The sequence below is a fragment of the Ostrinia furnacalis genome, unplaced genomic scaffold (assembly GCF_004193835.3).
Source record: "Ostrinia furnacalis isolate ACB-3 unplaced genomic scaffold, ASM419383v2 OfSCF1780, whole genome shotgun sequence".
Taxonomy (NCBI): Eukaryota; Metazoa; Arthropoda; class Insecta; order Lepidoptera; family Crambidae; genus Ostrinia; species Ostrinia furnacalis.
Window position 1 is genome coordinate 898,088 of NW_021132019.1, and position 13,604 is coordinate 911,691.

The following is a 13,604-nucleotide window of genomic DNA, read 5'->3' on the forward strand; positions in this document are numbered from 1 at the left end:
ATATGTTTACATTTACTCACGTTATTAACACAAAATGTATATTGCTAACTGTAAACATATGTACAAACATTTAATTTTGTGCTTCCGATAATATTTTACATACTCGTACCTATTTCATTGGATTAGTTGAAGGATACAGGGGCAAAACAAGAAAGGTCACAAAAACAAAAAGTTATGTAATGAACATTTAATTTTTTTAAAGTTTAAAACATTCTTATGTGTCACTTAAAATTATAAACTACTAATAGGAATACATATGACTATACTTGTTTTTACGCTTTTTGTATAATTTCAAATAAAAATACGCGGGAAATCGAAAATATTGCCATCAAAAATATAGGTACTTTTGAATTTTAGGGACATTCCTTGTTTTGCCCCTGTACCCTCTTGCCGCTAGCTTTATAGTCATTAGACATAGAAAACACGTCAGACTTTCCTAGCAAAAAAATTAAAGTAAGAAAGACCGATCTTTAGGCAAGAGATTTATTTTATTCAAATGGTAACAATAACCTCAAAAGGTTCTCCAAGATATAATTCTATTTCATCTAAGAACCTTTAAAGTTCCGTCGCAAACTACCCACTCGTTGCAATTTTATTTCCCAGCACAAGGTACATTCGCTGACGAGTCAATAACAGCCTGTGTCCACAAAACGTTAGGCGAAGTTTTTGTACTCAGTATTTGCTTTCGGATCCGAGTTGAAGTTCCAATATGGCGGAAAGTATTCCTGCATTCGCATGTTAGAACACCCCGGAATAAGTTTTACTGCGATCAGATTGTAAACTTTACCATTGGGATGCATGGTCTCTTTACTTTTATGGTTATTGTGCTTTAATCATAATGGCGAAACTTTTTAAGTACCGTATTAGAACAAAGACACTCGAAATTGAATGGAACGAAATGTAAAAACAACTGACTTGTTCGTTTGTTTCAGCCGAAAGACGTCCACTGCTTTTTTTTTATGTGACAGGAGGCAAACGAGCAGACGGATCACCTGATGGTAAGTGATTACCGTCGCCCATAGACACCCGCCCCTGGGGGGCGTTACAGGTGCGTTGCCGTTGCTTTTTGCAAAGACCTCCCCCATGGATTTCCACAAAGCCCGGTCCTGCGCTGCCCGCATCCAGGCACCTCCCGCGACCTTCAACAGATCGTCGGTCCACATAGTGGGAGGCCTGCCCACACTACGTCTTCCGGCTTGTGGTCGCCACTCTAGAACTTTTGCCCCAGCCCATTGACTTGTTCAAGAAGCGATTCCATCTCTTTTTCAAAGAGGAAAATGAATAAGAATAAGAATAAGAAAAACTTTATTTGACACAAAAAGAAAAAAAAAGAAAAACAGAACAAAGGGACTTAAAACTATACACGCATAATTTTGTGCCAAAAATGCTCGGGTTACAATAGAATATATTGGTGAAGGATAATTTATTCATAAATACTGAAATATACAAACAAAACGTCAGCTAAAGTAAACTAAAGTTCAAAACATAATGCAGTTATTTAATTTTCATAGTAGGTAATCATTAGACGAATAATATCAATGAAAAAGTCCGACACCCGTATTCACAAAAGTATTTTGCATAAGTGAAGCAGCAAATCGAACGCACAGCGTTGAATAGAGCTCTGTGATTGGTTCGTGTGTCAACCTGTGCGTCCACGTTCACTGTGAGACCTCACAGTAAGAGATGCTCAAAGGTTCATTGCCATACCACCATCTGGAGCTATAAATAATATTCTTGTCTTCAGCCGTCTATATAATATTTCGTCACTTCAGTGCCCAGTTTATTTTGTTTGCATATTTTACTCACATTTTCTGGATGTTAACCCCAAAGTGATTGACAAGTCTCATTTCTATGATAAATAGTTAGCACGGAGTGGAACTAGTATTATTAAAGTTGTGGGCAACATTATTCCAGGCGCCTCGCCTTGTTGGTTCACTAAGAAAGTTTAGTGACAAATTCCTAGAGAGTAGTGTACAAAGTTATTTAGTTATGAAATTAAGTGTCGTATGCCTTTCCTGGTAAAAACACATCAAACTTGATACTAACAACTTTTTTTATTATTATTTATTTATTATTTTATTTATTTATTTATTATTCATTATTGAGCAATTACATATTTGATCCAAATAGCGTCCTAAATCCTTTTTAGGTTTGTCTAGTCTTATTTATTGTCGATTAATATGTCGTCGCTTATATTTAAAAAAAATCTTCATAAAAGGACGAGTACTAGAAGTAGAAAAATAGTTGAATGATTAGGTACCTGTACAGGTATCAATTAATCCTTTATGAGACAGTGGAATGTAGTTCCCACCACATTTTGAACCTTATTCGCTTGTCTTAAGGTCCAAAAACAATGAAAAATTTGATTATGTTACAGGGTTCAGTATAAGTCTTATAAAAAATCTGATGTGTACAAGTAATAATAAAAAATGTGATCGGTTGTTAATCAAAATAGCACTATGAAAAAAACGAGTCGTCGCACTTTTACGAACTAAAAATATGCAAATAACTCATTTGAATAAATTGAGAAATTCGATTTTATCATTTAATAAAATATGAGGGGTGTTATTCTGATGCATTCGGATCTAACTTTGGCCAAATAAAATAGGGAGTTTTTACTCTCCAGAGACAGCGTAATGATTTACGGTGAAAAGTTGGTCGGTTATTATGTCGTAATAACTAGAGTCATCTTTATGGACAAACACTAATATTTTTTGTTTAAAAACAGCCTGGTCTTATTTTAAAGCTCAACTTGGTTCGCTGTTTTGTTATTTTTTCGCTGTCATTATCAATTATTGCATGACCTTTATTCCTCTAAAGAAAATTTACTTAATTTCAGAACTAAGAAAAAATGTATAGTTAGGCCAAGTTGAACCATCTTATTTTGACTGTGACTGTAGTAAACATAAACGGTGTTTTTTGTATGGAGTTTATTGACAGACTTTTGACGTTTGTTAAAGTTAAAGTAAGACGATGCAACTCAGCCTTTCTATAGCAAAATAATATCTACAGAATTTGAGCTTCTGAATTTAACACTTTAAAAATAATGTAGCTGCTTTTTAAGATTGTAAGCCGATTTAACCAAATTCGGAATATAACCAGTAAGTTCTAATAACTGACGCCCGTATTTACAAACGATGCTTGAAACAGTGAATCGAATCTGTGCGTCCGCGTGCACTGTGAGACCTCATAGTGATGTTAGGGAATACGGGCGTTAGTCATATGTGATGTAACTTAACTGGGGAAATTCCAATTCTTCATCAGCCTCATGAATTCGTAATGGTCAAATCTGCCTATGTAATTGGGAGCAGCCTGTTCCACGCTGATGGCTAATCAGATTCTGAATTACAAGCACTGTTTGAAGGCATCTAGTTCCATAGTGACTGCGCAAGTTTCAGCAATACCTACTCAATGCTGGATTGTTTTTTGTATTTACATGACTGTCACAATGTGATCAATCATAACAAATCAAATCAGTCTAGGGTTCAATTTCCACCTGAACTAATTGATTTTTTCAGTCTCTATGTCAACTCTCCATTGTCAGTGATTTAAAACTCATTCATTATGTAGTAAGTAGTCTACAAATCAAACCCGCTGACCCGCTGACATGTGAGTCGGCGACTTTTGACATGTCAAAAATCATAAAAAATGGTTGTCGACATGTTTCTTTTTAAAAAGCCGGGCTGTTGGCGGCCTTGGTAGAGTCCTTTGTACAACAAATATACAACAAATGTTTTGAGTTTACTCGCAATAATTCCTGAAATTCAATTGCCTTGTTTTAACAATATCAAAATTAAATAATAGTGTCAAAATCGGTTCTGGGAAACGTTTTTACCAGTTAGGGCGAGTGTCGAAATACCAAATGAATACAACATTAATTTAGTACCTATTTAGTACTTCCTATTTCAAGCAATATCAGGTAATAATGTCAAGCATACCAAGATGCTGGAATCGGAGTGTTTGATGCGCTATTGTGCTACTTGATTGAGCAGATTATACCACACAATCACTTGATCCAGTCGACTAAACCGTATCTATTGCAACTCGACGAGCTACTAGCGTTGCATTCTATGGGTATAGCTTCGCGTCGTCCATGAGTTCACTCGTGTGGATTTCTATGTATACTAATCAATACTAATATAATTTTTTTTTGTGTTGTATATAGCCCATAAATCGAGGAAGGCTTTAGACTATATTTTATTACATCACCCTACAGCCAATAGGGGCAGAGTACCCAGTAAAGAAAAATATTGCAAAAATAGGAAATATTATTCAAACTATTTTCACGCGTACGAAATCGCAGGCACAACTAGTTGTAATAATAATTCTATTTCTAATGGCACTGCTGCAGTGACGCAGTTTATTACCTAGAGCATAAATATGAATTTTAAAATTAATGTCATGAGTAAAGACGGCGGATAAACTCCCAACCTGTATTTCATCCTTCAAGATTTTTAAGAACGCACGGTAGCAATATCCTTCTTTTAAGACCAAAAACGAAAATTAGTTCAGTCTGCAAGTGTCATTATCGTCATCCTCAGACCTCATCATTTCAGCCATAGGACGTCCACTGCTGAACATAGGCCTCCCCCAATGCTTTCCATGTTGATCGATTGGTAGTGGCCTGCGTCCAGCGCTTCCCTGCTACCTTTACGATGTCGTCGGTCCACCTTGTAGGTGGACGTCCCACGCTGCGTTTTCCGGTACGCGGCCTCCATTCCAGAACCTTTCTGCCCCATGTCAGTTCTGCGTACTAGGTATGTGCCCTGCCCATTGCCACTTCAGCTTGCTAATCCGTCGGTCTGCAAGTGTAACAATCAAAGAAAAATAATCTTTTGCATTTGTAACTAATGATATGAACGGACAACGGCGCATCAAAGTAACATCACTGTGGCACCATATCCCGTATGTAATAGGAGTGATTTTGCAATAAATCTTTTTTACAAAATACAAGTCAGATTTTTTTTAAGTTAGACAAGTAAGGGAGATGCAGTCTATGATGGTACATTGTCTGCCCTGTAAGTGCCTGCCTATTCACTCTCTCTTTGAAAAGGCCCGGATTATAGTGTTCAGGAAAGACAGCAGCAGGCAGCGAATTCCAGTCACTAGCTGTTCGCATTACAAAAGAGTTATCGAAACGCTTAGTAATTGAATCAATGTTCTTGATTTTTTATTTTTTTACAAAGTTATGGGCTTAAGGCTTACTAGGTGATAATTGGCTACAGAAGAATACTTAACCGATCATGGATTACTATCATCAGTACATAATGATAGTAGATTTGTCAATGTATTGATTCCGTTTATCCGTATCGAGATGTAGTGATTGCGTGGATTGTCCAGCAAACAGAAACACGCATATCATTTGCAATTATGAATAACAATAGCCGCAAATCCGGCCAAAGTGTATACGTTAGCGGCGTTTAGAGTATATACAGGGTGTCCCAAAATTAGCACGTCACACTGACACCAGATATAAATGAGCTTAAGACGCATCTAACAAGTTTATTAAGTCCATTTTTTTAAATAACAAAATAAATCATCAAACTTTTGGAAATTAATAAATAAAATAGGTCATATCTTAAAAGTTATGAAACTTTTCTATGGACATATTAAGCTTGTTTGATGCGTCTTAGACTCAGCTACCTCCAGTGTCAGTGTGACATGCAAATTTTGGGACAACCTGTATGTCGGCGAATATATCGTAATACAGCCTTATTTGTTACGATCTGAGTAATGACCACATTGTTAGTCATATACGTGTATAATATTATGTTAGGTTCCTACCGGAAAAGTAAACAGGGCTATTTTTATAACATTTTCAGAATGGGTTCCGAAAAAAATATCGGACGTCCTTATATTTTGATTGATTCGACAGCAATTTTCAGGCTGAGTTGCACATATGCACACCTGACACATATGCATATATGACAAAAGACAATAATCTGTCAAATTCCATACAAAAAGCATCGATTTTATTGTTACGGTTAAAATAAGGTGGTGCTTTAATAATTATATCTGGAACAGCTCTCCTTTCTCGCTGTTAGTCCCTTAGTAAAAATTGATCGTTTTCGTAAGCAAAATGTGTTGTATGTAACATTATTGTAGTTTAAAATTAAGCGTTTAAAATTAAGCGTTTAAAATTAGAGAGGAGCGATGTGATCATGTTTTTTCTCGTCCACTAATCCGTTCTTATGACGCTTCCATTGTATTTTTTTTATGTGACAGGAGGCAAACGAGCAAACGGATCACCTGATCACACACTAAAATAAATAAGCCAGAAACAATAATGGGTCATTCCACCGGCCAAGAAAATCACGTGTCCGGGCCCAAAAAGTACCCGAATATCATAATATTTTAGTAACAAATATTTTTATCTAATAGTATAACTTTGGTTCTTGTTGTTAAACCACAGAGATAGTTAATAATAGTTAATTAAGTAATTTAAAAAAAATCGTAAGTCGTCAAAAATTGATTACCACGACGTGTCCGCGCTCCCGATTTCAGAACAAATTTGCTCGTATAAATTAATCTGTTATTATTACCGCTTTCAATGCTTATGTAATCGATTACTGATTAAATAAACATTGATAAATTAAATACGATATAACTATATGACTAAAAGGTTTTGTATAATAACTATTTGAAGTTGTGTCCAGGCGTTAACCGTGATTACCCCGACACGTCACTAATATGCGCCTACGTCCCTAGCTACGCAATTAACCCTTAACCACCTAGCACCTATTTCTGTCCTTTAACCACCTACATGCGGTCACAGAGACCGCTAATAAATAATTGCGATTATTTTGGGATCTATGATAAGAAATTAAAGTTCGGTTAAATAAAATGCATGTCTATACCTATTTGCTTTATTTAAGCGTCACAAATTAGCAAAAGTAATATAAAAGTTTTATAAAAATGGAATAATGTCTATGAAATAAGGAATATGGCACCAAAAATAACTATATTAAGAAAATGGGATCTTTATTCCAAAATACTTAAATTTTTCACTTCTTTTTCTTATTTCTAATAATTTAAATAAACTAAAAATTAAATCAAATAAAAAAACTAAACAAAAAATAAAAATTTGAACAAAATTGCAAAGCCTCAACTTTTGCATTTTTTCGCGGCAGTAACAACACATTTTTTGCAAACACTCCAAACAAATAGGTACTTTACACACGAAACATAGGTAAGCCATTTTGCGTTTCTTTTTTGGATGACACGTAAAGCATGTTTTACGAACTTCAAGTCATCATCGTCATCATTTTCGTCGTCGTCACCTTCAATTTCAGATTTAGATCCACTCTCTTCAGCCTGCTCTTGATCAACGGTTACATCAGATTCGACGTCGCTGCAATCGTCGCCAGAAAGGTCATCTTCGTCCGAGATTTCTTGCTGAAGCCATCTTATAATATTTTCGTCATTTTTACACATTTTGATTCTAAAACAGTAATAATAAAAAGTCACACAACCACCTACGTGCGGTCACGGAGACCGCTGGCGAATTTATTTTACTTACCCTGGCCAAACGCGCGCACGTACACACTCGCCGAGCGCTAGCGCGACACCGAGTGGTGTGTAGAAAAGGTACATGACCGCGCTTTGTCGCACGCCAATCACACGCAGAAATATTTGAATTTGAAAAATCGTTGCGGTCTCTGAGACCGCAGGTAGGTGGTTAAGGGTTAAGAAACGAGCTCTATCCTCCCCCGTGAACCTTTAGTGGTGGCCTGCGTGCCGAGGTGATCGGTAATGCAACTCGTCGCAGGATTTCGGAGTTATCGAGATAAGAATATGATTACCCCGACCTTGGTTCAGTGCACGATTGATTTACTCTATCCTGTTTTTTTAGGTTTCTTTACATGGAAAGTTCTTGAGAATGTACAGGAATAATGGTCCATGTAACCGCATTTTTGTGTATTAAAACATATGGGATTCAACTTACAGATTGGGCAGGGCTCAGGATAAACCTTAATTTTTTGACTACCCCGACCTTGATTACCCCGACTTTTGTCACCGAGTAATCAATAATACTGTAATTTTACTAATGAATGATTAACTAAATAACGTTTAATAAGCAAAATTACCCTTTACTAAAATGAAATCCTATCTCCTATTAATACATAATATTATCCCTCAAAATTGGCAAGACCCCTGGACTCGACCTTATCACCGCTGAAATGCTGTAAGCCGATGTAAACTCCGCCGTTAACGTCCTGACACCTGTCTTCGAAAACATCTGGATGGAAGAGGAACTCCCAGACGACTGGCATAAGGGGCTTCTAATTATTGTGCCGAAAAAAGGGTAAAGCAAGGGTATCAGTACCGGAAGACCCAAGAGATGCGATCTGGAGTGAGGAATTGCACACCGTTGGTGCAGAGGATGTCCAACGAGTCCACAATTTCACTTACCTCGGGAGCATCGTTTCAGAGCCTGGAGGTACCGAAGAGGACATCACTTCGCGCATTGCCAAGGCCAGAGCTACCTTCGCACAACTTCGAGCCGTATGGCAGTCACGGAAATTGACCCAAGCAAGATCAAAATATTCGGGTCCAACGTCAAACCAGTTCTGCTCTATGGGCGTGAAACGTGGAAGGTCACTAAGGTTATCTCGCACCAGCTGCAGATCTTCTTCAGCCGCTGTCTTCGCCGAATTCTCCAAAATCTTCAAACGACGAACTTTTGGAACGCTGCCACGAAATACCGATCTTTCAGCAGAATAAACGCTGCAAGTGGAACTGGATCGGCCACACTCTCCGAAGGGACCCCGATCACATCCCCAAGCAGGCTCTAGATTGGAACCCCCAGGGAAAATGCAAACGTGGTCGCGCCAAAAAAACATAGCGGCGCACTGTTAAGACTTGGAGCGAGATCAAACGCGAAGCTCAAGACCGAATGCGATGGGGGACTGTTGTGGACGCCTTCTGTCCCATATAGGAGACATAGGACATTGAGTCACTAATGTTATATGTAAAATGTATATGTATGTTTTTTACTCTTTTACGCAACAACTACTTAACAGATTTTGTTGAAACTTTACAACATTGTCGTTTATACATCAAAATAACAAATGGCTAGTTATAATAACATTTATTTAACCATAACTTAAAAAAAACCTTATAAAATAAAATATTTTGTTTTATTATTGATTACTCTGACTCCCAACTTTGATTACCCCGACCATGAAAATTTTGATGTCGCATAACTTTTTATTCCTGCTTGCTACCGATGGGCCAATATAAAAAATATGCTCGTAATAATGTCTATTTTGAAATGTTTTACCTAAACTTAGTCTAAATTCAAAAATAAAAAAGGTCGGGGTAATCAACAAAATAATCCAGATCCGGAGAATGACCGTAATACACTCTACTTATTTTGTTACATTAATTTATACAATAAACCTAAGTAAGTAGGTAAGTTACTAGCATAAATAAAGCTTATTACTCTTATTACTTTAGAAAAATATACGCTTGAATTAAATTCTCTAAGGCTAGGCTTTACAATGTTTGATATCAGATAATGAATCAAATAAATCTAGATAATAAAATATCTTATTTCTGATGCTACTTACGTACGAATCAGTTACACAGTAGGTATAATTAAATATTCGTAGATAAATTTCGAATGAAATTTTCAAATGAAAATGTTTATATAATATTTATTCAGCTTAAATATTATCCAAAGAACATTCTAATCAGGTTTTTATTAAAGTTTAATTTGCAGTGAATATTACGAGTTATTTGCTAAAAATGTAAAGGTCAATGACCTTTATCAGATAGTAAGGCCAAAATTATAGTCTCATCAGACTCTTTTTTTCTTCAAAACACACAACTTTTTTCTATACTTTCCGAAGTTAAATACACTTAGTGTAAAGTCTAAACTATAACTTTAGCTTTCACAGTTCTCGGATAAAGTCGTCTGGCAATTCGTAATCTGGCAGATAAAGATAACGCGGTAGCTCGTCAGATAACAAACTGATATTTTATCAGGAACCGGTAACTAATCGTCTAAAACTCAACTTAATAACTGACTTTTTATTTAAATCTATTTATCAGTATTAGATAATGTGNATCTCGCCCAAATAAACATTTTTGACCATTATTTACGACAAATAAATAATCCACAGTTTAACTCTTTGTTGCCTATTTTCAATAATACATTAACCTTGCCAGTAGGCTTGAAAATTTCACCATTATAAGTTTTTAATTCAATTTCAGTTGGTTCTAAAATAGTATTATGTGCGAATACTTTCTTATCCAATTCCATTTGCAACGACTTACCGTTTGCTTGTGAATTTATCACAAATGGATTTACATAGTTAACATTTTGAACATTTGTTGTAAACATTTGCACAGGTTCTACTGTTTCCTCAATAACATTTACTAATTTGGCATTTTTATTCTTACAAACAGCCGCTAAATGACCAATCTTTTTGCAAATTTTGCATTTGTAACTTTTAAATTTACNCAGATAAATACCTAGATAAAATTAAACTTATGTAAGTTCATTCCCACGGTAACGTTATTAATTAAGTAACTAGTCTTTTTCATGTATTACGAGATTATTTTTCCAAAGCTAAGGATACTGCTATCAAAATTGGTCACATTAAACCACCTATGGTTTTTAAAAGTTTAGAATGAAAAAAAAGACGATCGCAAATAAAATGTGCATCGTCTCTTGGTTGGCACATTTGAACCAATAGACCAATGTCCACGGCCAACATTGCACCTATCGAATGTATTAATCACAGTTTATGTTGCGTCAAGTTATCTGCTCGGATGTCCACTACAATGGTGTCCAGCTCCCAGCGAACAATGTAACGTGCTTCATTCACACAAACACAATCGCGATTTGTGTGTGAGTTTTCGATATCGCATGCGCGCAGCATCTGTGCTCCCTCTCGTGTTCTACGGACCCTCTCTTTATCCAACTTTCAACTTTATTAGGATTGGTTTACAGTTGAATTTGGGAACGGGATCGGGAATTTTGGATCTCGTATTCTACGGACGGTACCCTCTCTCGAGTAGCGACTGTATTAGTGATGCTTTAAAGTTGAAATTGGGGTTGGTAGTGGGTATACCGAATTTCCACACGAGACAGTACGGCAATAAGCTTCCAGGACTCTGATTTTTTAGATCTCGCCGGAACGCGTCCAAGCTAGGACGTACTTTGCCGTCGCGTATCTCTTTCGATATTATTACGTTCTTCGTATCACCAGCCGTCGACAGTTCTAGTATTACAGTGACGAAAATAAAATTCTTTATTGGAACGAGTGGTTTGTTCTGTGGGGTGGTGATCCGCAAAGTGAAAACAAAGTTCGGAGCGATCGGATTTAATTGTTTGAAGTAAGTTTGTTTACTTTTTAAGTTACTTTTGGAATTTTAATGCGAACGGGTGCTGCGAGAATTTCGAGGGACGATTTCTTAGACGTAATTAAGTTGTGTAAACAAGTTACAAATTACTTCGTTACTGTAATTCCTTAACTGAACAACTTAATGAGTTTAGTAAGAAAATATATTAATGATTATGATAAAAGTCGCAAAATGTTGTTACTGAAACTGGAAATATCTTGCAAAGTTACTGGTGCATAAAGTTACTTAGTCATAAAAATTTCGTATGTAGTAGTTTTAAGTTATTGAGATAAAAAGCTTTAGTTATTTTTATCAACAATTTCTTGAAAGTTAATTCAACTTTTTAACAAAACATCCAAGTAAAGCTTACGATGACACTCGTGATTTTACCGATTTATTGAAACTTTAGTAGATCTATTTTTATTGATAAAAAAATTACACATATTATTTTCAGTCTTGAATTTAAGCTTGAGTGGAAACTCTCAAACTACGTTTCATATTACGAAATTAAACCTGGAAAGAAGACATCTAAAGAAAAGGCAGCTTAAGCATTTAGGAGTACGAAATTGGTGCATTCTGCAGATGCAATAGCTATTAATGACGACTATTTATTGTATCAAATTATTATCATAAAATCAAGAAGAACTTTAGATGAGGTTTGGTACTTGGAAAAAGATATTATATTTAATATCATTATTTTAATTCTATAACAGATAATGTATTTTTTTTTTCTTTAAAATGCAAGGTAGTGGCTTTTCAAGAGTTTAAATGGCAGCTTCAATAAATATACAATTTATGTAATAGTAAAATAGAATCTGGATAGGCAGATCACAATAATCATTAGAAAACATTTCAACTTCTTCAGCCGTTTACATGAACGGGTAAAGTGACGTGTCAAGGAAATAGGGCCTGTCAGTATGAAGTTATTAATGGATCCAAAATCTACATGAAATTCTCGACATAAATATGTATGTGTTACAATCAAAACTTATAACCGGTCAAAACCACTCTTGACTGATTTTTCAGTTTTTGACCAAACGCGTTTCTACTTTGGTTTTGGTCAACCACTTTTACCGCAAAAAATCAGTTAAAATTAATAATCTACCTATCTCTACTTGAAGAATACCTAGATTTCTTAAAAATATTGAGAATAAATAAAAAGCAACATTACTGTAGACTTATCTATAGTAGGTGTGGTCAATTTTAATGCACAAATGACATAAACGGGACACTTTAAAATGGTTTGATTACACATTTTTGATGATATCCAATTAATTTTCACTAATCATAACACTTTGTATGAATTTAGGCCAATTGGTAAGATTTTAAATCAAACGAAACCACTTTTGACTGGAATAATCAGTCAAAAGTGATAGTGACCAAGTACATCAGTCAAAACCACTTTTGACTGATTCTTGCAGTCAAAAGTAGTTTTGACCGATTACGAGTTTTGACTGTTACATATGGATTACTCGGAAACTAAGGCGACAAGGTCCTGGACCCTTATCACATGTTTACTTATTACGTTTGACAATTTATTTAGTCCATTATCTATACATCTATGTTAGAAGTTTGATAGGTTTTAGGGCTTGTAATCAAAGAGGTCTGTAGGGTGTAAGAAGGGTTGAAGTTTATTTTTGACAGCTATGGTGTTAAGTATCTATGTAAGTATAGATATAGATAGGGTTGATAATTTTATCTATCCCATCGTGTAGCAACTCTAAAAAATGTTTTTTATTAACTTTAGCCACTGATCAGCACCCAATAGAATTCTTTTTCAAAGCTTCCTCATGCATCAAAATTGAGTAACGTCTCGTGCAACGTCCACGCTATAAAAATGCAGTAAATAATATCCCCTCTAATTTTTACCAGCTAACTTCAAACGTTTGCAGCCGACTATTAAAATTTTTGTCGGACATAAAACAAAATCTGCATACTGCTTGATTTTATAACACGGGAATTTTAATCAGTTTATTGCCTCTGGGACCCGATTTACGAGGATTATGATTAAAATTTCAGTGGGGAAATGTGATGACATGCTTTTTTAATTGGTCGAGTAAATGAGGGTGATTTTTGCGCCTTCCAATTTTTTGATAATTACTAGTGGGTGGTTTTTGTGATAATAAATTATTTTCCTATTTCCCACGTTTCGTTACACTACAGCAAGGAAAAATCCCGTGGATACACAACAATATAATTATTCTAATTTGTGGTTACTTGAGTATCTCAATAAGGAACCTAGTAACACTATA

General features: G+C 35.5%; 1 protein-coding gene and 1 pseudogene across 1 annotated transcript in view; one reads left to right on the forward strand and one right to left on the reverse strand.

Moving 5' to 3' along the window:
* Positions 1–13,604, reverse strand: part of LOC114353675 (putative odorant receptor 92a) — a 41,143-nt pseudogene that overhangs the window by 9,111 nt on the left and 18,428 nt on the right.
* LOC114353676 (uncharacterized) overlaps positions 11,155–13,604 on the forward strand; it is a 63,238-nt gene continuing 60,788 nt past the window's right edge. The window contains exon 1 of the mRNA XM_028305745.1: positions 11,155–11,346. The gene's annotated coding sequence lies outside the window, so the exon portion shown is untranslated. The remainder of the gene's footprint in view (positions 11,347–13,604) is intronic.